Genomic DNA, 26920 nt, shown 5'->3' with positions numbered 1-26920 from the left:
TCAACTTCATCAGTCATAAAGGGCCTAGATTCCATTTTTGCCCTGTTCGGGCATCCCAACTATATTCACAGTGACCGGGGCTCATCCTTTGAGTGTCGAGCTATGTTAATACCTATTGGCGAGGGGCATCGCATCCAACAGGACTATGAGCTACAACCCCCAGGGGAATGGACAGGTTGTAAAGAAGAACACCACTGTCTGAAACGCTGTCAAACTGGCCCTGAAATCAAAAGGCCTTCCAGACCCACTAGCAGGATGTCCTCCCTATGGCACTCCATTCCATCCGGTCGCTACTATGTACTGCGATCAATGCTACTCATGAGTTCCAATTCAATTTTGAAAGAAGGTCAGCATCAGGAACTACACTTCCAACCTGGTTGATCACTCCTGGTCCAGTCCTTTTCAGGAAGCATATGAGGAGAAGCAAGACCAACTCCCCCTGGTGGAAAAGACGAAACTGCTCAATGCCAATCCCACGTACGTATAGTACCCGGATGGCAAAGAGGACACCGTCTCCATCAGGGATCTGGCACCTGCTGGAATAGAGGGTCCGTTGCCTCAGGTGCCCTGTGAGCCATGGAGCTCATTCTCACCACCCCCATTTAGGGCCTCAGGAGATCTATTTCAGGGGGAAAATGCATCCCCCGGGGGTGTGGCGTGATGGCGTAGGAGATAGATGTGGGTAGTCATCTCTCCTAACGGATTTGTGAAAAACCCATTTTTAAGGGCCCTTTTAAATATATGAATTTTAACATTATTATTGGAACAACCTGAATTAACTATGGAAAAAAAAAACTAGGGCTCAAACAATGAAAAAAACAGATTTTAAAGCAATCGTTGAGCTTGGAAGAGGTAAGGCCTACCTTAGAGCTGGATCCAGGCACTCAGGTAATAGTCCTCCTGGCTTCCAGTGATGACACATGGCTACTCCAAGGATAACGCAGGTGCCTGTCCCACGGAATCCCAGGCAAGATGGCGGTGAAGCGAAGTTCTTTCACAGAAGCTGAAGAGTCTTCGTGCATGCACACTATTCCTAGTATTTTTCTTCCGGGAGGGAGGGGTGGTGGTGCTCACCTGTCCAGCGAGTCTGGATTGGTAAAGGATCGGTCTAAGACCTGAGGGCAGGTGGGGGGGAGGGGGGCAGGGGAGTAAAAAGTTATGGTAGTGGAAGCAGAAGAACTGGGAGCAGGAGCAATGGAAGAACTTGAAGAGCCAATTTCAGAAAAAAAATTTGCAATTTAATGAACAAGAAGAAAAAGAAAAACCTAGTGCAGTTCAGTGTAGGCATTTACCTAAATGTAAAGACTATTTTGAGCAACAATTCCAAACAATGTATCAGCAGGTTTCTTTGGGTTTTACATCTGTTAATAATAAACTTTCAAATGTGATGGATGACATTGCAACTGTTAAAGCTGATGTTGCAAAATATGCAAAGGTTGTGGACAAAGTACAAGAGAAGGTTATGAAGATGGAAGATAAGATGGAGGATTGTGTTTGTGATATTGATCAGTGTCAACAAAAGTTGAATACTTTTGAGGATTCTTTTCCTGGATGGAGGATAGAGAAAAGTGATTTACTGAAGAAAATTGACTCATTGGAGAATCAGAGCCAGAGGAATAATGTGAAGATAGTGGGTTTGCCAGAAGATTTTGAAGGCTCTGAACCAGTAAAATTCTTTCAAAAATGGATACCTGGTGTCTTAGGTTCAGATTTGTTTCCGAATGGATTGGAATTGGATAGACCCCATAGAGCACTCAGAAGGAATCCACTGCCTGCTCAACTAGCTCAATCTGTTTTGATCAGGTGTCTACGTTATCAGGATAGGGAACTGATTTTAAGATTGGTAGTTCAAAACGCATTGCAACATGGAGGCCCATTGATGGTTCAGAACAGAAGAGTTTTTTTTAATGCAGATCTTAGCCAACATATTATTAAAAGACATAAGTAATTTAATTCGATGAAAACAGTCCTATGGCAGAAGGGGTACAAATTTTTTTTTAGATTCCTTGCTGTTTTAAAAGTTTTTTTATGGGGAATATGAATTTCAGTTTTTTAAAGATGGTGGTGATGCTTTGATTTTTGCTAATTCTTACAAAAGGTTGGTCTTTGTCCTCTCAAGGGCAAAAACCAAATGGAGTTGTTCAGAAGAATGGTAATGGTGTTCAGAAGGAGAAAAAGAAGAAAACACAGAAAGATCAATTGGAAGATATGCAAAAAAAAGGAATCTTGTGATTCTGAAGAGATCTTGATTGATACGGACGAGTGAACAGAGACTTGGAAGAAGCTGATCATACCTGAACTTTTTGTTTATAATATTCTTGTTATTTCTGTTCGGGGAAAAATGCAACATCTCATTGTAGCTCAACTGACACCATCGATCACTTTGTGGCTTAGGCCGCTACCCATGTTGTAAAGGGGATTAGTACTTCAGTACTGAAGTGGGGGAGGGGGGAGGGAGGGTTTTTAAATATATTGTTTTGGGTATGTTTTTGATTTTTTTTTCTTCTTCTTTTATTCTTTTGAGGAGATTTGGATAATTTTATAATTGTATATGGATGGAGACCCTGCTGCACCGACTGGTGTCTTTATGAAATTAGATGGCTAATTTAAAATTTGCTACATTTAATGTGAATGGGCTCAATAACCAGATTAAACATAAGAGAGTGTTAACTTGTATTAAGAAATTAAAAGTTGATATTGCACTTTCGCAAGAAACTCATTTAACTGAAATTGAACATCAAAAGTTAAAAAAGAGACTGGGTGGGTCAAGTTTTCTATTCTTCTTTTAATTCTAAAGCTGGAGGAGTGGCAATTTTAGTCCATAAGATTTTGCCATTTATTTTGAAATCACTATATGAGTCAATAGGGAGAAATTTGTTAGTAAATTGTAACATTTTTCTGAATCTTGGACTTTGGTGAATATTTATGCACCAAATGTGGATGATGAGAAGTTTTTTCAGGATTTTTTACTTAATTTATCATATTCTCATGATCAAATTATGATAGGGGAGATTTTAATTGTTGTTTGGATCCTTTAGTGAATAAATGGCTAAAAAAAACGATTATTTTTGATGAAGGAATGTAAATTGATTTTTTAAATTATTGACACAGTTATTGGATAATGTAGTATTGACTGAATACAATTTAAGGAATATAAGTCTAGAATTTTGTCGGATCATTCACTTGTATTATTGACATAAACAGTAACAGAAAAAAATGGTTTCTAATCCTGTTGAAAGTTTAATTCTTTATTATTAAAAAATGAATAATTTTGTAAATATATTAATGAACAGTTTTTAGATATAAATAGAAATTCGGTGAATAATAAATTTGTATTATAGGATGCTTTAAAAGCATATTTAAGAAGTCATATTATTAGTTTTACAGTTAAACAAAAAGCAATATTTAGTTGAGGTTGATATGTTAGAGAAAGATATAAATGTTTTGGGAAAAGAATTACAGAGGAATCCATTTGATAAAGAGAAAAAAGTACAATTAGATTCTAAGAAATTGAAATATAATACATTACAAACTTATAGAGATAACATTTATTGCAAAGATCTAAACAAAAATATGAGTTTGGGGAAAAGGCACATAAAGTTTTGGCATGGCAATGGAAATTGGAGCAAGTATCTAGAACAATAAAGGCAGTTGGAAAAAAATTCTTATAAACCCCAAGATATTAATGAGTAGTTTAAGGAATTGTATTTTTAAAAAAATATATAATTCAGAAGTGCAGCAAGGTACATTTACCTATATTGAATGATTAGATTAGGGAACAATTGGAGAAGCCAATAGATTCTAAGAGATTATGTTAGTTCTTAATTCATTGCTAAATGATAAATCTCTAGGAGAGGATGGTTTTACTGTGGAATTTTATGAGAAATTTCAAAAATTATTGCCTCCATTGTTTATTGAAGTTTTAAAGCAAACTAGAGATACACAAACTTTACCAGAATCACAATAATTCTTAAAAAAAATAAGGATCCTTTGAATCTTGGGTCTTGTAGGCCAATTTCATTATCAAATGTTGATTATAAGCATTTGACTAAGATTTTGGCTAATAGGTTAGCACAATTTTTACCAAAGTTGATTCACATTGATCAAGTGGGTTTTTATTAAGAGTAGATATTCTGCTGATAATGTAATTAAATTAATTAGTTTAATTAATATTTCACAGGAGAAATCCAACTTCCCAATGGTCTTATCATTAGATGCTGAAAAGGCATTTGTTTGGGTGGAATGATGTTTTTTTTCTTTATTTAAAGTGTTGGAAAAGTTTCAGTTTGGATCAATGTTTATAAGTTGGATTAAGGCAGTATATAAACAACCAAAATCTAGAGTTATGACAAATGGGCTTTTAACTGAATCTTTTAATTTAGAGAGATCTTCTAGACAGGGTTGCCCTCTGTCACCAGCATTATTTGCATTGGTGATTGAACCTTTAGCACAATTAATAAGACAAGAAAGGGATATAAAAGGTATTAAAACAGGATTGGTTGAATTTAAGATTAGTTTGTTTGCATGTGATGTGTTCATTTATTTAATGGAACCACAAGAGTTGTTGAAAGATTTACATGAAAAGTTAATACAATATGGAGAATTATTAAAGTGAATTGGAATAAAAGTGAACTTATACCATTGTCTGAAGCCGATTATTCTGTTTGTAAAGGAGTAGAATGTTTTAAATGGACTGATCAAATTAAATATTTAGGCATTAAAATAGGTAGATATTTAAATAATTTATATGCTTTAAATTATTTGCCCTTATTTTCTGTAATTAAAGAGGATTTAATTAAATGGAAAGACTTACCAATAACTTTAGTTTGTAGAGTGAATTGTATAAAAATGAATATATTTCCTAGACTTCAGTATTTTTTTCAAACTATTCCTTGTAATATTCCCAAATAAATTTTTTAAAAGATTTGAATATAGTCATTAAGAATTTTTTATGGAAGGGCAAATTGGCAAGAGTTTCTATTCATAATTTAACATGGAAATATGAATTAGGGGGATTACAACTTCCAAACTTTTAAAATTAATATAAGGCAGTTCAGTTAAAATTTATTAATACAATGTTTGACCTTGAAAGTCCTTTGACTTTGGCGGATATAGAATTAAACAGAATTAGTGAGGATAAAAGGGATGAATTTGTTTATAAATGGAATGTTGAATTGTTAAGTTGTTGTAAGTCTCCAATTTTTATCTCATTTGATGCTTATTTGGGATGGTTTCATTTATTTAATGATAAATAAAGAAATTGGTACTCAAAGTAAAATATATTGATATACACCTTTGTATCAGTGTAAACCTTTTCCTTTAATGATTAATAATTACCACTTTAAGATTTGGGATCAGAAAGGGATCAAAATGGTAAATGATTGCTATGAATTAGGCCAATTTCTTTCATTTGAAAGAATGAAAGAAAGATATAAAATACCAATTCAGACATTTTTTTATTATCAAATTAAATCGATGTTGTATGATTCCTTTGGGAAAAATTTTGTTCTTCCAAAGGAGTCAAAATTTGAAATGATGGTTTATAATGGAGGGAAGAAAGGATTTATTTCTGAAATGTATAAATTATTGCAACAGAAAATGTCTAAAATTGATTTGCATAAATCAAGACTCAAATGGGAGAAGGACTTGGGAGTTGATTTGGATAAAGATGATTGGAAGACTATTTGTAATGATAGTGCGACAAAAAATATAAATTTCCGGTATAGACTTATAACATAATTTTATGCATCAATTATATTTAACTCTGGTGCATTTAAAAAGATATAATTTGATTTTTTTTTCTGATCTGTGTTTTCAGTAATGGTCAGAAAGGTACATTTTTGGTAAACCTTTTTGGTCTCAGATTTAGGTTTGTTTATAGAATATTTTAAAAATAAAAATTTCTTTAGACTCAGACATTTTCTTAATTGGTGACATAAATGGACTTTGTTTGGTATATAAATTGGATATATTTCAAACAGCTTTTCTGAGACTGGCATTAGCAGTGGCGAGGAAATGTATGGCAAGTTTGTGGAAAGATCAGATAGAATTTAGTTTACAGAGATGGCATTCAGACTTAAGGTCCTGTATTCCATTGAAAAAGATGATGGTATAATTTGAGGGATAAATATTATATTTTTAGAAGATTTGGAAAATTTGAAGATTTTGATCTGGATGTAGTGGGGTTTCCTCATTCCACAATGTATTAATTTTTGTTTTGGTTTTCTCTTCTTTTTCTTTTTTCTTATTAGGGGTTAGTTGGGATATGTGGGGTAGAGATGGGAGGAGATGGATGTATTATTGTAAGGGTTAGGGTTTTGTTTATATATATATATATAAACCATGTTTAAATTTAAGGACATATCTATTATTGGTGTAATCATGGTTGCTTACATTTTAAATAAAATATTCAAAAAAAAGTGCATCCCCCTCCACCGTAGAGTTGGAGAAGCAGCCTGCCTCTCCTCCCTCACAAGTGGACCAGGAGACCCAGTGCTAAGACACTCCACCAGAGAAAGGGAAGATGCAGGCACCAAAAAAATGGAGACCAACAAATCATAACTCAAGTGTGAGTGAATGTGAGGCAGCTTCACCTGGGGGGGAGAGAAGCGGTGATGCTGATTATCAAACATGATCCAGAGACAAGAGGTGTGTCACTTTTCATTTCCTGTAAACATCATATCTCTGTATCTCACAATTGCAATATTTTGTTCCTCTCTAAAATGCCACTGAAATGAATTGTATAATCTGGACAAACTTGGTCTCTACCCTATCATGGATGTCCCATTTGTTCTCTCCAGCATCCCCCCTCCTGCCTGCGACAGTTTAAAACACCTTTCTTTTCTTGCTTTTCCAGATCGAAAGAAGCAACATTAACATGTTAACTCTGTTTCTCTTGTTACTTATGCTGACTGACCTGCTAAATACCCCAAAATTTTATCCTTTTATTGATGATTGATCAAGCTGGTGGTGCACAGATTTGAGTTCATTCCTTTTAGAGATAGCCTTTCACTATTCAGACATTGCTCAAGAAAACTAGCGGTTAGCGCACCGCTGTTACAGCGCTAGCGATTGAGTCCAGGGTTCGAAACCCGTGCTGTCTGTATGTAAGGAATTAGTACATTTTCCCCGTGTATGCGTGGGTTTCCTTTGCGTGCTCTGGTTTCCTCCCACTGTTCAAAATGTATTGGGGTTGTAAGTCATTTGGGTGTAATTGGGTGGCACGAATTCTTGGGCCAAAAGGGCTTGTTACTGTGCTGCATATCTAAATTAAAAATCTAGGAGGAATACAGATTGATTTGTCTGCAGGTCTTCCATTAACATGCACATCATTCAGTATTAAACCTGACTGGTCTTGATGTTTACCCGTTGGATGATGTAGTTCTTCAGGGGCAGTCTCTTCAATCTGAGGCGCCTGCAAGCTCACACCAAGACACAAGAGCAACTTGTCCGTGAACTACTCTTTGCAGACGATGCCGCTTTAGTTGCCCATTCAGAGCCAGCTCTTCAGCGCTTGACGTCCTGCTTTGCGGAAACTGCCAAAATGTTTGGCCTGGAAGTCAGCCTGAAGAAAACTGAGGTCCTCCATCAGCCAGCTCCCCACCATGACTACCAGCCCCCCCACATCTCCATCGGGCACACAAAACTCAAAACGGTCAACCAGTTTACCTATCTCGGCTGCACCATTTCATCAGATGCAAGGATCGACAACGAGATAGACAACAGACTCGCCAAGGCAAATAGTGCCTTTGGAAGACTACACAAAAGAGTCTGGAAAAACAACCAACTGAAAAACCTCACAAAGATAAGCGTATACAGAGCCGTTGTCATACCCACACTCCTGTTTGGCTCCGAATCATGGGTCATCTACCGGCATCACCTACGGCTCCTAGAACGCTTCCACCAGCGTTGTCTCCGCTCCATCCTCAACATTCATTGGAGCGACTTCATCCCTAACGTCGAAGTACTCGAGATGGCAGAGGCCGACAGCATCGAATCCACGGTGTTGAAGATCCAACTGCGCTGGGTGGGTCACGTCTCCAGAATGGAGGACCATCGCCTTCCCAAGATCGTGTTATATGGCGAGCTCTCCACTGGCCATCGTGTCAGAGGTGCACCAAAGAAGAGGTACATGGACTGCCTAAAGAAATCTCTTGGTGCCTGCCACATTGACCACCGCCAGTGGGCTGAACTCGCCTCAAACCGTGCATCTTGGTGCCTCACATTTCGGCGGGCAGCAACCTCCTTTGAAGAAGACCACAGAGCCCACCTCACTGACAAAAGACAAAGGAGGAAAAACCCAACACCCAACCCCAACCCACCAATTTTCCCCTGCAACCGCTGCAACCGTGTCTGCCTGTCCCGCATCGGACTTGTCAGCCACAAACGAGCCTGCAGCTGACGTGGACATTTACCCCCTCCATAAATCTTCGTCCGCGAAGCCAAGCCAAAGAAGAAGAAAAAAAGCTAGTTAATGCTGTTTAATACCCATACATACAATTCCTTTTTCCAATTATGAAGAAATCAGTGGTTGTGCATCATTCTTTTAAGTAGGTTGCCTGCACAGGCATTTTTTAAAATAAATTGTATATTACTGAATAAAAATTGAATTTTGTGATATTAGCACTTTGAGAGGATCTCTGTTTAATACATTTATTCCTCTTGCTTACAGAAAAGTTCATTGTAAACTTCCATGTTTGAAACACATTTGTTGAATAAGACTGTATACTGTGACATATTAATGACTAATTATGATTAATTCGCTTGAAATTCTGATTTGAAACTAATGGTACAGAAGCTGAATAATGTAAATTATCTGATATGAAAGTACACCAACTTCTATTTCCAGGTCCCACTAACAGACTAGAGACTAGAGACTTCAGACTAGATTTGCTGACATTTGCTGCAGACCTGATGTACTGAGCAACTGCCACTTTTACCTCCCCCGCAGTTCTCGAAACCGTTCCCAAGGACTGCAATGAAGAAAATCCAGCTTGTGGTTTCAGAGGTAGGTGACCTTCCTGATAATTTGAGTAAACAGTAGTTGCATGGTGGTTATTATAAACATCTTTCCTCAGGTAATCTAATGTTGAACAAACAAGATCATAGGGATGTGCATTCATTTTTGCCCAATCCTCAAGATGAAGGATGACTTGCTTCTACTGTTGATCTGAAGTAGCTGATATGAAAATTGAAGATTCTTCCAAAGTTTGGTTTGGAGGTAGATAAAAGAGTAACACTTGCATGAGTCCTTGGTGTTCACCTCAACTCTAGGTTCCCAATATCATTCCAAATGCTGTTTCTCCACTTTCAATGATCGTGATCCAGGGATTCTCGGGAATCCATGGAAATGTGGCAGTTCTTTAAGGAGGCTTTGAGCATATCCTTGAATATTTTTCTTTGTCTGCTTGAATGACTCTAGCGTTTGGAATAAAGTATCTGCTTCAGGAATCGGATGTTGGATGTGGAAACAATGTGGTCTGCCCATTCTGGTCAACTGTGATCAAATGAGAGTTCTGTACTTTTGACATGGAGAGGAAACAAATACTTTCTCTGCCAGTGAATTTGGAAGTTTATTTTTAAATGCCACATTTGTGGGAGTGCTGGAGGTGAAACCACAGTCATGTATTTACTCTGAAAGACTCTCTTTTGCTTCTCTTTCTACTATTGTTAGGGACACCAGGCAATGCTCATGGCAACTCTTTTCCTATGCAAAAGTTGAAGCATGATTTCAAGCTTAGGCTCCAAACGTATGCCAACTGCAACTTGAGTGCAAAGGTTTTGGTTCTGGAATATAGTCACCCTAGGTTAAACTGTTCAAATTAGTACCAAAGATTAAGTTCACTCCTGCAGGAGGATTGTTGGATATTAGATGCAGCGTGACTGCAGAAAGATTTGGAATACATTGGGGTAATGATGAGATATTCATCTGGGACATATTGAAAAATTCTGGGGATCATTTGATCTGTATGATTCTTGTTCTTGTGTTTGATTTCTTATTCTGACATTTCTATGGGGAAAGGAGAGCGGATAAGGAGGAGCCTGATAGTAATGTTTGGTCCTTGGTTTTAACCATATTGAACAGTGAATGACACAAATGGGCCGACCTTCCTAAAAAAAATGTACTTGGGTTGGGGATGGGGAGAGGAGAATTGAAGGGTTTGATTCACTTCATGCTCTCTTGTTGAGCATGTAATAATGCTCCAGCAGTTCCATTTGAATTGGAAAAATAGTCTTGCATTCAGTGACTGCCTTAGCCATTTAGAGTGGTGATGATCGCAATTACTTGTCAGGCTGGTCCTCACACTGCTGTATGTGACTGAAATTTATTGAATGCATATAATATGTATTTAACCATTCTGTGCATTTGCATTTTACTTCGAGAAGTGACCTTGCTTTCACTGGAGGGAATTGCTGGTTTGTTTCTCCGTTCTTTAAATAGATGATTTAATGAGTAAACTGACTTTGTTGAATGTATAATTGATGCTTTTACTGTGAGTCATAAGCTCTGCTCCACGGCTACAGAGGCTGACACAATTTTTTGGTAATAAATAATGGGAAGGAATTAATGTCCAGTGTTAGGAATGTTTTTGAGTGTATTTTATCGGTTTTTTGCTGCAGAGTGATGATTCGTTGGAAAATTCGGCAGAATAAGACAGAAGGATTTTCCTTTAGACTTTCTGCTTATAAAGAGTCCAAAAGGAAGCCAATTAACATTGCTAATGGGTTCAGGGCATCTCAAGTGAGAAAGCCAGATGTATGAGAGGATTGGGGTGTGAGATTGAAGTTTGGAGAAACTGAGGTGAGGATTAGAGATCTGCGAGCTACAGGATCAGGTCTGGGACTGATTTAGTTATGCTAGGGTACAAGATCCAGTGTAGTGGAGTGTTGTGGTTGATATGTGGATAGGTTAGGAAAATGATTGGTGCAGGCCAGCAGAGAAGGACTGTAGAATACTTAGGAGACCCAAAGCAGTGAATTGAAAAACAAAAGTCTCCAGACACTGTGGTTGAAGTAAAAACTCAGCAGGTCAAACAGTGTACTTTTATATTAGCAAAGATAAAGATACATAACCAATGCTCTGGCTTGTGCCAGGTATAGGATATACCTTGCATTGCTTAAAGGGGACTGATTTTAAAAAATTCAAAATCTCGATGCAAAGATTGTAGCAGGAATTGTGCAAGCTTTATTAGATGTTATTCCTGTCAATACCAAACCATGAAAATGAGCAAAAGTGATTAGTATAGATGGGCAAACATGTGAGCATGGATTTTCTGAGCTGAATGGCCTATTTTTGCTCTGTTCCTCGGGCTCTTAAATTACATTTTTTTAACATGTTAACACAGTAATGCGATACATTTTAAATTGAGCTCATTGAGGTGAGATAGAATGTACAAGCATTGTAGATCCTGTTTCCAGTCACAAGCACACCCAGACCCCTATGATTGGGAACCCCAACCCTGGCTCCAGCTGCACATCTGGCCACCAGTCCTGATCCTGGCTCTGGCTGCACTCAGGACTTATTTCAGGTGGCTGCACACCCTACCAAGCCTCTGGACCTACCATTCACGTTTTGGTCTGATGTGTGAGGCGATGCCAAACCATCATGATCTCTAAACCATTAGACACCAGATTATCAGAGCTTTGCTGTAGTCTCCAGCAATGTTCCCTTAAAATTTTAGTAGTCAGTATGTGCAAATATCTTATGTTGTGCAAATTTGTTTTCTTGTGACACAAGTATGTGCACACTGAATGCTTGTGCAAATATAAACTTGAAATTGTTTCAAGATCATTTTGGCACAGCCTATCTCTCATGGCAAATAAAACTTTTGACATGTTTCAACATACTACTAGTATGATTGCATTCTACAAAGTAACAGTTAGCTAAAAGATTATTTTCAATAACTATAATCAATAACTAAATTATTTTAGGTAACTAACCTTTTGTGTGCCTATTAATTTCCTTTGGGCACTGGTTGTAAATTGTGAGTGCACGCACATCTGCGCACAGCTTAGAGGGAACAGTGGTCTGAGCACACCTTGTACCTAGTCTGATGTGACTGTACATGTTCTCTGTCCTCTGCGTTCCGACACATGAAGAACACAGAGAGCATTAAATAAATCTTGTACATTTTGCAAAAGTCTTTGATGTTTTTAAATTGCATTTGTTTTTTTTTTCATTGAAGTTGGTACATGTTGCTCTCAATAAAAGTTGCATTATTTCCAGACATATGCATGTACCTGATGTTCCATTTACCCTTGCCATCAAATGCTAGAAAACCAGACTCATCCAACTTTTTTGTTGGGTGGGAAGTGCAATCATTCAAACTTTCTTGGCTGTTGCACCATGTAGCTTTCATTGATAGTAGAATTGTTGCTCACATCTTCGAATATTTGAGCTGGTTATAGCTGCATTCGTGTTTACTCAATCCACAAGCAACTACTTCGACTTGAAGCTGAGATGCTCTTCTTGTGATCAAAAAAGTGTTACTCTTCAGAAATCCTCCAGTTGGCAAGAAATTCATGTCCATTGTGGTTTTATTTGCTGTGTCAGTTTAAAGACCTTTTCACGCTCTGACTACGTTATAGCACATATTTCATTAAAGTGTACACTGACAATATGATTAATGCTACCAGTGCTGGCAGGTGCCTTTTTTTTAAATACCCTGTGGGGGGAAAAAAGTTGCCATCTATTACAAGCCCAAAAGGAAAACCGGTTTTGAAGTGTATCTACATTTTCAGTCTTTTTCGGAAATACGAGATATCTTACGGTATGTATTTTAGATGGAAATCAGAGCCTGGCAAATCTGAACGTTTCCAACACAAAGCCAAGCATGCATCTGTTCTCTACAGGCTTCAAGCTGCTCAGAATACTGATGCCAACTGGATCCACTTCCTTCACCCTTGTCACCCTTCTGTAAATTAAACGAGTTCTTTGGCTTAAAGTGTGAGAATGTATCTCCTCTCGCCTCAACGTATTAATCACCGTCAGAGCCAACAGTAGAAGAAAAGTTTCTACCCATGGAATAATTTGCTTTTTACCTGAAAAATAATTTTGAACAAATCTTAATTGTGACCAAATAATTAAATTTAAATAAAAGTGTAGTCTTATTTGGCTCTAGGTGCCTCTATTATCACCAACCTATTCCATTAGTTTTCTGACCTTTCTATTAGTTTTGCATTTTTTATTTTAATGAATTAATTGTGGGCATTTTTATATTTGTTTTCAACATATGAAAGTAAGTGCTTTGGGGGGGGGTCTGATGTTCTGGCTTGCACCTTAGTTTGATTTTGTGTTGGAAATGAATCTGTTAATCCTGCCAAGTGAAGACTTCAGCTCTGATTCTGAATTTTATTTTGACCATCAGCAGAATGTTGGTGTCCCTTTACCCATTACCTGCATTATAGGGACCATTAAAATATTACTCTAGTAACCCAGACATTTTTATCCAATGTAAAATTGATTATGTGTGTTCATCTGACAGACAGTTGGGCAGCTTGCAAATCTTTCCTCTACTTCACACTCTTCTCAGTACAAAAGTATGAAGATAAAAGCAAAATAGCAACCACCTGCTGCTGCGACAGGATATTTATTTGTGAAAATTAACAACAGATTTTCTATTGAATTTCAATGTACTCTCTGTTAATAATAATGAAGGGAGTAATTGATCCATTTTAGCAACAATGTCCAATGTCCAATTATGCCATTTCAGGTTACAAATATATCTCTGCAGGTCATTGTAGTTTGCTGGGCCCAGAAGAGTAATGGTGCTCCAGAATACTGTATGCATTCTCAAGTTCAACCAGTGGAGAGTGAAGGGACAATGTGTATGATTGGACAGCCAAAGAATACTGAAGCTTAGATTTGTTGAGATGAAACATCTCCTATGTGGATGTGAAACATGAAAATATACCCAACTCTTGCCATGTACCTTAATGTGGATGCCTTTCAAAATTATTTATCATTAGTGTTGTGCAATTTGAAAAAAATATATTATGATTGCTTTAAAAATGATGGCTAGCCAAACAATCCTTTGGCCTGGAAGGGCAACTCCATATTATTGAATAATGAGATCCTCATATTATAAAGTGTAAATAATTTGGCCCAATAGAGCCCATTCCAACTCATTGCAGACCCAACTTTTCAATCCCACTCTTTCCACATTTTCCTGCAAACCAAGTTCTTTTCACATATCCTTTGGAAAGTGTTAAGGGCCCAGAAGACTCCAAAACCCAGCAGCAATAAAAATTCACCAAGACAAATGATTACTTATACAAAAGTTACTTTTAATTTTCTTTAAACATAAAAACAGGATCAAACTTCAACTTATTACTATTAACCTAACTTAACCCACTTCTAATTCTAAGTGCACGTGTATGTAATGTGTGTGTAAGTTCAGAAAAGTTATTTGATTCACAATCCAATCTCACTTCTTATTCCTCCAAGTTCACTGGTTGCAGGCAATTCTTATACTGTGCACAGAATTTAACATTTATAAAGTTCATCAGGCTTTGGTGCTTGAAAGGTTATCACTCAGGAAGGTTCTTGTCAGTTTCAGAGAGAGATTTTTTGCTCATTGAACATCAGAGTTTTCCAAATGGTAACCTCTTCTTCCAGGTCACCACCAAGTTCCTGTTGTTTCCCTTATTTCAGGTGTATGGATCACAAGCGTTTTCAACAGGCTGAACTCAGAACTCACAACCCATCTTCAAAATGGGGTTTCAACAAGCTGCCAGCTTCCAAAAGCTACTGCAGAACTCTCTCACTCTCACACACACACACACACTCTCTCTCTCTCTCCCTCTCTCTCTCTTGCTCTCTCTCTCTCTCTCTCTCTCTCTCTCTCTCTCTCTCTCTCTCTCTCTCTCTCTCTCTCTCTCAGAGAAAGCCTGTTTGGTCTTTTTTTTCCTCTCTCTGCTTGCAAAACCACATGACCTTCTTAGAACAGCAAACTGCAACCAGACGGATTGCAGCACCGGACCCAATCTCTGAGCCTGTTCATTTGTTGCTTTCAAAACAATAATCCATTTACACCTGCTTTTGAAGTTCCTCAGCAAAGCATTTCCAAATTAGATTTTATTGTCTTTTCAAAGGCTCTCGGTGCCTCAATGTCTCACTTTCAGCAAGGCTCTTGCATTTTAAATGAGATCTGTTTTGTGAAGTGTTTGTTTGTTTGTGATCTACACTCTAATCTCCCACAATTTAAGCCTGCACCTTTAGAAAGAGCTTGCAGATGAATATATAATAAAAATCACTATATTCTCAAGTATTGTTCCATAGATGCTTTTTTTGGGAAGAAAATATGTTATACTTGGTTGGTTAGGAATGTAAAGATATCCAAGCCATATCAAGATGGTTGACTCCTAATCATCACCTCAGGACTGAACAATAACGAGCAGATTTTCAACTAACACCATATAACAAGAATCATTAAAAATGAAATATTCACTTCAAATATTGTCATTGTTTACAATCATTCCATGCTATCAGTATAAACTCTTACCAGGAACCATTGCCAAATGTTTAAAATGTCATGCTGATGAATAACTTGCTTTGTGATGCTAAAACATTTCCTGTGGGTGAGAGAATATACTGAAAAGATAATCTCCTGTGTTGAATCATAAGGATTCCCAGTAATTTCCTTCAGAGAACAGTGTTGCATGAGTTTTTAGGCATTGCAAATGGACAGCACTCTATCCTGAAGAATTAGCTGGGAAAGCTACTTCAAAAGTTATCAGTAGATTGCAAACATAAAGTTTAACATTTTCAGCAAAATATGTTAAAAATATCCTTGAAGACATTTTTCCACTATAATAAAAAAAACAATTTCTTGCTATTTGGCAATGTAGTATTATTGATGATAACGCCTCAAACCGTGCATCTTGGCGCCTCACAGTTTGGCGGGCAGCAACCTCCTTTGAAGAAGACCGCAGAGCCCACCTCACTGGCAAAAGGCAAAGGAGGAAAAACCCAACACCCAACCCCAACCAACCAATTTTCCCCTGCAACCGCTGCAACCGTGTCTGCCTGTCCCGCATCGGACTTGTCAGCCACAAACGAGCCTGCAGCTGACGTGGACTTTTTACCCCCTCCATAAATCTTCGTCCGCGAAGCCATGCCAAAGAAAGAAGATTATTGTTGTATTGTGTAATGTAGAGCAGCCTTTCTTGACCATTTTTAGGGTCTGGCACCCTTAGGACTCGCTCCAAGTTTATGGGCACTCTTCTCTAAGTACTTCTCTCCCACCAATTACATAACAAAAATGTAAAATATTTGATATGTGATGTGAAAAGAAAACTTAAATGTGTTGTGGCCTCCCAAGGGAGCCATAAGGCCCCCATTAAGGGTGGCTGACTTAGAGTACCCTGTTCAAACAAAACAAAGAAACTAGTTGGTGTTTTGGGCTCAGACCCCCAAATAATAGGTGAATGTTACACTGAATAACATTTTTGTCATAAACAAAAGTACAATGTATATTTGCACTGATATTCTTACTTGCTACAGCCAAAGATGTTCAGTAAAACCCCTGTTATCAAGCACCTATGGGGAATTGGTAGATTCTGGATAAGTGAATTTGTCGGTTGCTTGAGATTATGTGTGCATTTAACTGCTGTACAGAAAGAAAAATAAACATAAAATATAGAATTATAATAGATATTCACCATTGCAATAGTGCAAGAAAAAAAGTGATGTTTCAATAGTCCCAACAGATTTTTGTGGCGATGGAGTAGTTAAGATTAATGTAGTTACGTCAGATTCAAGGACATAATTGACATTGGGAGAAAAAAAAAACTTGAGCCTCAACTTCTTCATGAATAGAGCAGTGAGAAGAGGTTGTGACCAGGGTGATGGGGGATCTTTTATGATGTGCCTTGCATGGTTGTCTTCAGTCATGACAGGTCAGAGCCCATGCTGGACTTAGCTGTGTTTGCTACCTTCTGCGTTTCAGGACATCCAAATGACCAAACCCTGGGAACCATTGCATTTCTAAATACTAGCTTAATAAGTTTGTATTCTGGTATTGTTATTTTGATGTACTTCTTTCAAACCTTTTAATGCCTGTAATTTCATCTCCAGTCATTGGTGTTAAATGTGAAATATGGTCATCAGCCTGTGTTTTACTGGAGGCTCATTTCTCTATCTTCAGAAACCTCTGCACGTATTTGCTGGTTAATTTTCAGTGTTGCCTCTTACTGGCCCTGTCTTTTTACCTTCTATCAGATCTTTGGTCAAAAACAGAAGAGACTATATTTTAGTAAATGACTTGAATTACTAAGGTTATACATAAGATTTTGTCCAAAACTGTTAACTGTGCAGAGAATCTCTTAAGATAAACTTCCTTGTTTCTTCAGTCAGGTGCAGTGATCCAAGTTTGCCACTAAACCTCGTTCCATTCTCAGAACTGGACGGGGTACACAGCCTGGATTCCAAATTTAGGTGAGCTACTTGCAGAATGAAGGACATGATACAGAGCACAAATTCTTTTGGGGAAATGTGAATCAAAAGTTAAGGTAAGGAATTTAATTTATTATATCCCCATTTGAATTATAACTGATTATTTTCCCCATGGCATAGCTCATGGAGTCTAATAGGCTTTGCAAAATAGGGGTTATGCAGTTTGTATTAGTTGCAAAACTGTACAACTCCAGCGATTGGGAAGCATTGGAAAAGAATAACTATTTTGGTGTAGACATTAAAAATTGAGGGGATCAGAAAGAAAGTCTGAAGTAATAAGAGAATGAATGTTTGGATCAGGGATCAGTAGATAGAGAATCCTCACATATAAGGCATTTGGTAAGGATGTATTTTGATTGGAAGCATTGAATGAGGGAAACTAGAATATGATTTTTGTCTATTGCCAAGAACTGAAAGGATGTTAAAGGGTTTGGGAATATGTGAGGAGTCCAGCATAATGGAAATCAAGGACCTAACAGCACTGAGAAAACAGTGGCTAACACCTTTGCAGAGAGGGAAATTGTTGCTGCATTTGGCCATGTTAAACCAGCTGTCTAACTAACTCTCCTTCCTCGAGCAATCCACCTGCAGTTGTCTTTGAGCAATCAGTTAATTAGATTATTGGGCTCTTTCTTCAGATATTTCTTGTCCATTATTGAAATGCTTAAATTGTTTTCTTCTCTAATTACAGTAGCAGTAAAAAAAAAGCATGGGGGTGAACTTTGATGCCTCCTGTTTGACTGGAGTGGAATGGTAGCAGACCCGAAAATGCAGGAATAGGTTTTCTCCTACTCTTTCATCAACATCACTGATAGTGAGGTCAACCCCTGCAGTAGGGTGGCCAGGTCAGATGCCTGAACTTAATGGTAAGTTGATCATCTTTATGCAAATTGAGAAATCCTATGATTTGAATGCTATTTTTGGTGGCAGTAAAAGTTGCACCTGATTGTCAATTCTGCGACACATTATGAAGATAATTAGAATGGTCGAGCACTGGCAGACGATAAAATCAATAAAGTTGATCAGTTCTGCTGACTTTAAAAAAAATTGGAATCATTGGAAAGGTTTACAGTTTTATTACAGATTATCCCAGAAGAGTGTGAATGATGAAAGGTACTATTCCAATTATTTACAACACGGTAGAAGCCAATTCCAGCCATTTTAACCAGTGCTGTCCAATTACACCCAAATTAACATAACCCTGTATGTTTCGAAGGGTGGGAAGAAATGTAGGCACGTGAGGAGAATGTGCAAACTCCTTACAGACAGGGCTGGATTTGAAATACTGGCACTGAAATAGCATTGTGTTAACCGTTATGCAACCTGTGCCATTGAATTATGGATGTGCTGTAAGTTAAATTATCCTACAAATGTCATCAGTGCAGTTTGTGTAGAGGTGAATTTCAACTCTGCAGGAAACTTGAATGAGCTAGCAGCTCCATGTAGTTTGGTCTCCCAGGAGATAATGGCAGCACATGGGCTTTCCTTGATGTGTTTCTTCTTTTGCTGCCTGCAATTTGATAGCCAGTATCTAGACTACCCGCACAGTGTGTGGCAGGAAGAGTTAATTGAAATCCACCCCAAACTAATGTTTCCCATCAAGGCTCTGTATTCTTTCCACATCCAATTATGAACGGCAATGGATGGAAAAGGGAAATTCTGAACGCTTCCACATCTTCAATGGAGTACCGAAGATGTGGCTGCCAGGAAACAATCCAAACAGCAGAGAATTGCCCAGGTCCATCTTATTCACAAAAGATGGGCCTGTCCAGCCACACCAATTACTGCAACAACAGCTATCATACTCATCAACGAAATGGAAGGGTTTATCAGTGGAGGGTCAGTATGGTTAGTGTAGCAGACAACAGTGCAGGCAACCTGTGTTTGAATCCAACACTGCTTGTAAGGATTTTGTACGCTCTCCATGTCCGTGTGGGTTTCCTCTGAGTGCCCTGGTTTCCTTCCACTCTTTGAAATGTACTAGGGTCGTAAGATAATTGGGGTATTTGGGTGGCTCGTGGACCGGAAGGGCCCGTTACCATCTGTATGTTTAAATTAACAGCGCTATCAAATAGAAACATTTTTATAGCAGATAAACTGAACCATTGGCCCAACTTGTCAGTACTGGCCAAGTTGTCTATCTGTTGGGCCCATTTGCTTGTGCTTTAGCATTTATCTCTCGAACCCTTTCCAATCTGCCCACTAATACATTGTTTCTATCATTATAACCTAGCTCTGGACTTGTCTAAGTCTGGGATAAAGAGGTGAAATTTGAGGTAAAGTCCAGTTAAATATTATTGACAACAAGGCAGTGTTTGACAGGAGTATCAGTAATACAATTTACCGAAACCAAAAGGGGGGAGATTCTCTCACTGGTTGGATCAAAACAAAGGAAGATGACTGTGGTTCCTGGAGATCAGTGATAGACAGAGTTACTCCTGGAATAGCTTAGGGTATAATGAATACTGAACACTACTCTTTGGCAATATCCAATATTCTACAAACTCGTAAAATTCACCCCATAGGATCTTCATCTATACCCCTAAACCTTGAAGAAGAAAATTATATAACATTGCCTAATATAAAATTTAAATTTAATATTGTTAAATCATCATCTAGATTTCAAAAGATCACAAGAAAAAGGAACAGAAGCAGGCTTTGTGATCCATTGAGTCTACTCTGTGAAACCTCCCTGAGCTAAACTGTTCTCTCATCTAGTTCCAAGTTCCAGCCTTGTCCCCATATCCCTTGATACCCTGACTAATTAGATACCTATCAATTTCCTCTTTAAATTCCCCCAAAGATCTGGCCTCCACAGCTGCGTGTGGCTATGAATTCCACAAATCCACTCCCCTCTGGCTAAAGAAATTGCTCCTCATCTCTGTTGTAGAATGTACAATTTATTCGAAAATGTTTCTTAATCCAGTTAAAATAATAAATAATACAATTAAAAAGAAAATTATTTCTACTTAATATGAACTTGATCTGATTAAACAGTAATGTACAGTAAAATTCATTAGCACGGACTGCATGTGAATTTTCTGCTTGATGGAAACAGAATCTTACAATGCCTAACTAATACATCTGCATTAAGAATGTTTAAAAGATAAAAGACAGTTCAAAATATAAAGTTATTTGAAAAAAAAAATCAGTTTTGTGGTCTTTAATTATATAAAAATCATTTTAATCAAGCAATTCCCATAATTTACAAAATTTAAATTTGAACCCCGGTCACTGGTGCAGTAAAGGTGCTATCCTCTGCGCTAACCATGCCACTGTCATAATTAACACCACCCTCCCCCACCTCTCCCCGCTCAATAGTTTACAGATAAAGCCTTGCTAACATACCTAATATTAATAAAGATATAGACTCTTACCAGGTAGACCAGGCAAGGATAGGGAGACACTGTGGGAGAGTTGCCCCAGCAGCGAGCAGCATCAACCGGCTCTTTATTCTGGGGTGTCAGTCAGACCCTCGGCGCATCCCGGCTTACCTCCATGCTACTGTCGCGATCAGGCTCTCAGAGCAACTTGACTCACCTCTACGCAAGTGACCTGGTCAGGCCCTTGGTGCACCTTCCTTTAAATTCAAACTCCTGGCGCTCTCACAGCATTGTGTTCACTGCTACACTAATCTTGCCACTATTATAATTAACTCCCTCTCCCAAATGAACAAATAAAGTCTTTCTAATATACTTAATAATATAGCAATGCAGACTCTTACTAGGTAGGGTTAGGGAGACACTTTGTTCAATCAGCTGCTGTGGGTGGAGCACAACCAGGGCGCTCCACTGGCTGTATGTTTGCTCCCAAGGGGTTGTAGGGGGCTTTGGAGAACATTTACTTTATTAATTTTAAATTTTTATTTAAAACTTTATTTTTTTTTTTGTTATTTCCTCTTTTTCTTTTTTGCCGGTTATTTTAGTTTCCAATTGATTGAGTGCCAGATGATGGGGATTCTACTGAACCAAGTATTATACATGGTTCAAGATGGAATACCTGTCTCTGAAATCAGAATTAGTGATGTGAACAAGTTTAAAAGGATGGTGAAAAGAAAGGAAGTTAACTTCATAATGCACAACAAATTCCCAACTGGAGCCTTGAGTGGACTCCATACCTGAGTGAAAATATCAGGGATAGAGAAATGCAGACGATAATTACCAAAATATGTTCTTATGACATAAGAGGAGGCCATTCTGCCCATCAAGTCAATGTCAACTTCAGAGCATTCCCATCAATCTTATTTCTCTACTACTTTCCATGTAAATTATTCTGTCTTCCCTATCCATTACTACCAGCTGATTCTCCACCTGCTCTCCTTCACTAGAGATGATTTGCAGAATTAATAATCTGCAGGCATATTGGTTTGGATGTGGAAAGAAACCCACGCATTTACAGGGAAAACCTACAGAAACTGTGATGAAGCAACTTTACCCGCTGTGCCATTCTCTCACCTAGATAGTAGACTGCTTGAAGCCTGCAGTTACATGCAAAGAATAGAATAACTGGATTTGTCTCCTTCGAGCAAAGAAGAGTTGAAGGGAAGTTAGATTGTATTCAAAAGGGCTTGGATTGGAGTAAATAAGGAGAATCCATTTCTATTAGCAGTGGGATCATGAGCCAGAAGACAGATTTAAAACATGAGCAAAAGAGCCAGATCCAACTTTTGAAAACTTTTATTTGCAATGAAGCATTGTAATTTGAAATGAATACAAAACAGCCATTCAGACCTACTCCACCATTCAACATGGTCACATTTCATCATCCACTTCAGAAATTTGTTCCTGCCTTCTCCTTGTATCAATTAATTCCTTTGACATTACAAAACATATTTACCTCCTCCTTGAATAAATGTGACATCTCTTGCTTTTTTGACAAAGAGAATTGTATAGATTCACTACCCTCTCGGTGAAGAAATTTCTCCCAATCTTGGTTCAAAATCAGCTGCCCCATATCCCGAGGGTGTGACTCCTGGTTGGACACTCCAGCCATTGGAAGCAAAGTACACGATTCTGCTGTGACTGTGTGGTGTCATCAGTATAGTTCGGGGATAATTCTGCATAATTTAGCTGAGCGTTGGCACAACAGCGAGTTGGTTGTCAAATCGAGTTTCATGTCTGCAATCTTAAATCTTAGCTCTCACCCAGCTCCTCCACCAATTCCACCAACAGACGCAGCAAGACTGGCATGAATTTGATGTACTTAACCAGTAACCTAAGCAGAGAAGGTTAGCACCTGCCTAATTCATCTCGAGTGAAGAGGAAGCCTTAATTACTGTCTAACAATTTCTGTGGTGGGATATTTACTTTGACACATATGGAGTTTCTTTCTTCAAGTTTTAACTAATGTCAGATATTTATAATTCTTTGCTTTATATCCGCTTTGATATTCCGTCTCGGCTGTTGTTTTTATGTGATTTTTAATTGATTTAGATAGATTTTTTTTAATTTTCAGGTTTAGGCTCTGCATTCACAATTCCCACATTCTGATCCAGTTACCTGCTCTGCCAGCAGGCCCCATATTCCTTGAAGAGTATACTCCACAGGCTTGATGAAAAACATACTTTAAATTTAAAGTTAAAGCTGACAGGAATAAGTGTTCAAATGAGATTCAAACTAGATAAACTAATGACATAATTTCTTATTATTATAATCATGAAGCCCAGAAGAAATGGATAAACTGAAACGCTGTGACTTGGAACTTGAGATCAACAGTGGAAAGCTGATGTTTTCTATTCGTTAGGTTTACAGTTATCCACCACAACTGTTCACAGTATACATTGACGAGGGAAGTTTGCTGACAACACTAAATTGAGTGGGAAAAGCAAAATGTACAGAGGATATGGAGAGTGTGCAGAGAGATATAGATAGGGTCTGGCAGATGGAGTACAATGTTTGGCAAATGTGAAGTTATCCACTTTGGAAGGAAGAAAGGAATATCAGAATATTATTTAAATGGCAAGCGATTGCAGCATGCTGACATGCAGGACTTGGGAGTACTTGTGCATAAATCACAAGAGGTTGGTTTGCAGGTGCAGCAGGCTATCAAATGGATGTTTATCAAAAGGCACATGAAATATTAGTTTTCTTTGCTATAGGGATTAAATTTAAGAGCAGGGAGGTTATGCTGCAACTATACAAAGTACTGCTGAGACTGCATCTGGAGTACTGTGTGCAGTTCTGGTCTCTTTACATGAGGATGGATGAACTGGTCTTGGAGGTGGTGTATAGGAGGTTCACCAGGTTGATTCCAAGGTTGGCCTTTGAGAAGAGATTAAGTGGTCTGAGATTGTTCTTGCTGGAATTTAGGAGAATGGGAGGGGAACTTATAGAAAAATACAAAATTATGGAAGGGCATAGATAAGATTGAGGTAGGTAAGTTGTTTCCATTGGTAGGGGAGACCAGAACTAGGGGACATAGCCTCAAGATTCTGGGTAGTAAATTTAGGATAGACATGAGGAGGAACTGCTTTTCCCAGAGGGTGGTGAATCTATCGAATTCACTGCCCATTGAAGTAGAGGAGGTGACTTCAGTAAATATATTTAAGACAAGGTTTGGTAGATTTCCACATAGTCAAGGAATTAAGGGATATGAGGAAAAGGCAGGTAGAGTGGAGATGAGCCTATCATCAGATCAGCCATGATCACATTGAATGCCAGTGGAGGCTCTACAGGTCAATGGCCTGCACCTATTTCTTATGTTCATGTGGTATTAACACTGCACATTCTGGTTATTGGACAAGACAGCCCAGCACAGATTGCAGGGGAGCTGGAACCTGTTCTCAGAGCAGACAACCAATCTAAATGTGGGATGTGACATGCAGTGCCTAAGCCTGGAAATAGATGATACAATACTGTAGTTGTATCAATCTGCTCCGCAAATAGATCATAAGGCAGAATAGCAACTTAAGGCAGATAAAGGTCTTCAAAAAAATTAAATTTGACAAAACACTGAAAAAATAAACTTCATTTGTCTAGAATTTTTTTTTTACACACACCAGAGAGATGGTTCAGCAGAAACAAACACTTGCCAAACATGCTGGGGCATGACCAGTGTAATGCAGGTTGAAGAGGAGCTAGATGGCAAGAAATGAATATAAAGATAAAAATAATGAGAGAAAAGGAAATGGCAGAGGAACTAAATAAGTATTTTGCATCAGTCTTCACTGTGGAAGAAATTAGTAGTGTGTTGGATGTCCAGGAAAGGGGAGCGAGGGCAGTTACTATTTCAGGGAAGAAGGTGCTCGGAAAGCTGAATGGTCTCAGGATGGATAAATCTCCCAGACCAGATGGATTGCACCCTCGGTTTCTGAAAGAAATAGTGGTAGAGATTGTGGAGGAAATGATCTTTCAGGGATCAATAGATTCTGGCATGGTCCCAGAGGACTGGAAAATTGCAAATGTCACTCCACTATTCAAGAAAGGAGGGAGGCAGCAGAAAGGAAATTATAGACTGTTTAGCCTGACGTCAAAGTTGTGAAGCTGCTGGAGTCGATTGTCAAGGATGGGGTTATGGAGTGCTAAGAGGGACATGATAGATAGGCCAAAGCCACTGTGGTTTCCCGAGACTTATTGGAATTCTTTGAAGAAGTGACATGCAGGCTGGACATGGGAGATGCAGTGGGTGTTGTGTATTTGGATTTCCAGAAGGCCTTTGACAAGATGCCACACATGAGGCTACTTAACAAGGTAGGAGCCCATTATATAATAGGAGGCCAGCAGTATCAGTAGAGCATTAGCTGATTGGCAGGAAGTAGAGTCAGGTTACAGGGATCATACTGCCAGTTGCTAATGGTGTTCTACAGGGGTTGTTGTTGGGGCCGCTTCTTTTTACTTGGTATGTCATTGATTTAGATTATGGAATGGATGACTTTGTGGGCAAGTTTGCGGATGATACAGGTAGGTGCAGGAGCAGATAGTGTTGAGGAAATAGGGAGGCTGCAGCAGGACTTAAACAGATTAGGAGAATGGACAGAGAAGTGCTAATGAAATATAATGTTGGAAAGTGTATGGTCATGGACTTTGGTAAAAGAAATAAATGGTCAGATTTTTTTTGTAAATGGGGAGAAAATTTAAAATTCCTAGATGCAAAGGGATCTGGGAAGTTCTCAAGCAAGAGAGCCTGAATGTGAACTTGGAGGTTGAGTTGGTGGTGAAGAAGGCGAAGGCAATGCAATTTCAAGAGGAATAGAGCAGGGATGTGATGTTGAGGCACTGGTGAGACCTCACTTAGAGTATTATGAGCAGTTTTTGACTTCTCATTTAAGAAAGAATGTGCTAACACTAGAGTGGGTTCAGAGGAGGTTCTCAAGGATGATTCCATGAATGAAAGTGTTATCTTATGAGGAACATTTGATGGCTCTTGGTCTGTACTCATTGGAATCTAGGAGAATGAGGGGGGTGGGGGAGGAATCTCATTGAAACATTCTGGATGTTGAAAGCCATGGACAGAGTAGATGAAGAAAGATTGTTTCCCATATGGGAGAGACAAGAGGGGACAACTTCAGAATTGAAGGGTGTCTACTTAGAACCGAGATGCAGAAAGATTTATTTACTCATAGATGATTGTGGAGGCCAAGTCATTGGGTGTAATTAATGGAGAGATTGATAGGTTTTTGATTAGCCAGGGCATCAAAGGTAATGGGGAGAAGGTCGAGGAGTGGCGCTGAGTGAGGGAAAATTGATCAACTCATGATTGAAAATTGCCAAGATTCCTTAACCTAGTTGCTATTCCGTAACTGTAAGAATAACTTACAGGGTTAAAACACTGCTGATACCCAGGTCTCAATAATTTATGCCAATCATTATTTAGAAAATGTATCAAAAACAATTTTTAATAGAGTAATAGTGCTGAGAAAATAAGCAAGAAAAATGTTTGAATGTAGTAAGGCTGGGCTCCTTTAGTTATTTAGTGCAACAAAAGTCCCCATTCACTTAGAGGTATTTTATTATTGATCATTGAAATTATAAACCTCAAAATCACTTTACTGAACTGATTATCAAAAGTTGTATTTGTATTGCATTCATTACGTAGTAAACCTCCCCATCTTCTTCACAGATGTGATATGGAATACAATTACACATCCAGCCATGTATGTAGATAATCAAGTTAAATAAGTAGGCTGAAGAATGTGGGTTTAAAAAAAAAGATTTTGAACAAGGAAAGAGAGATAGAGATATTTGCGGAGGAAAGATTTTAAAGCAGCCACCAATGGTGGAGGGGTTTCTAGGCAGAGAAAAGAAATTGGCCACAATGGGAGGAGCACAGATATCTCTTAGATTTGAAAGCTGCAGCAGCTGGGAGGTTTAGAGCAGTGGAAGCATGGATGGATTGAAAGGTGTGAATTCAGAAACAATTCAATTAAATAAATGGTGGCAAAATGATATAATTGTAACTGTTTATTAAAATATTAAAGTGTCACTGTTAAAAGTATCATAGTTCACACTTAAAAAGGTGCAATTTCTG

The sequence above is a fragment of the Narcine bancroftii genome, chromosome 4 (genome assembly GCF_036971445.1).
Source record: "Narcine bancroftii isolate sNarBan1 chromosome 4, sNarBan1.hap1, whole genome shotgun sequence".
Lineage (NCBI taxonomy): Eukaryota > Metazoa > Chordata > Chondrichthyes > Torpediniformes > Narcinidae > Narcine > Narcine bancroftii.
Note: the sequence above shows the minus strand (reverse complement) of the source record.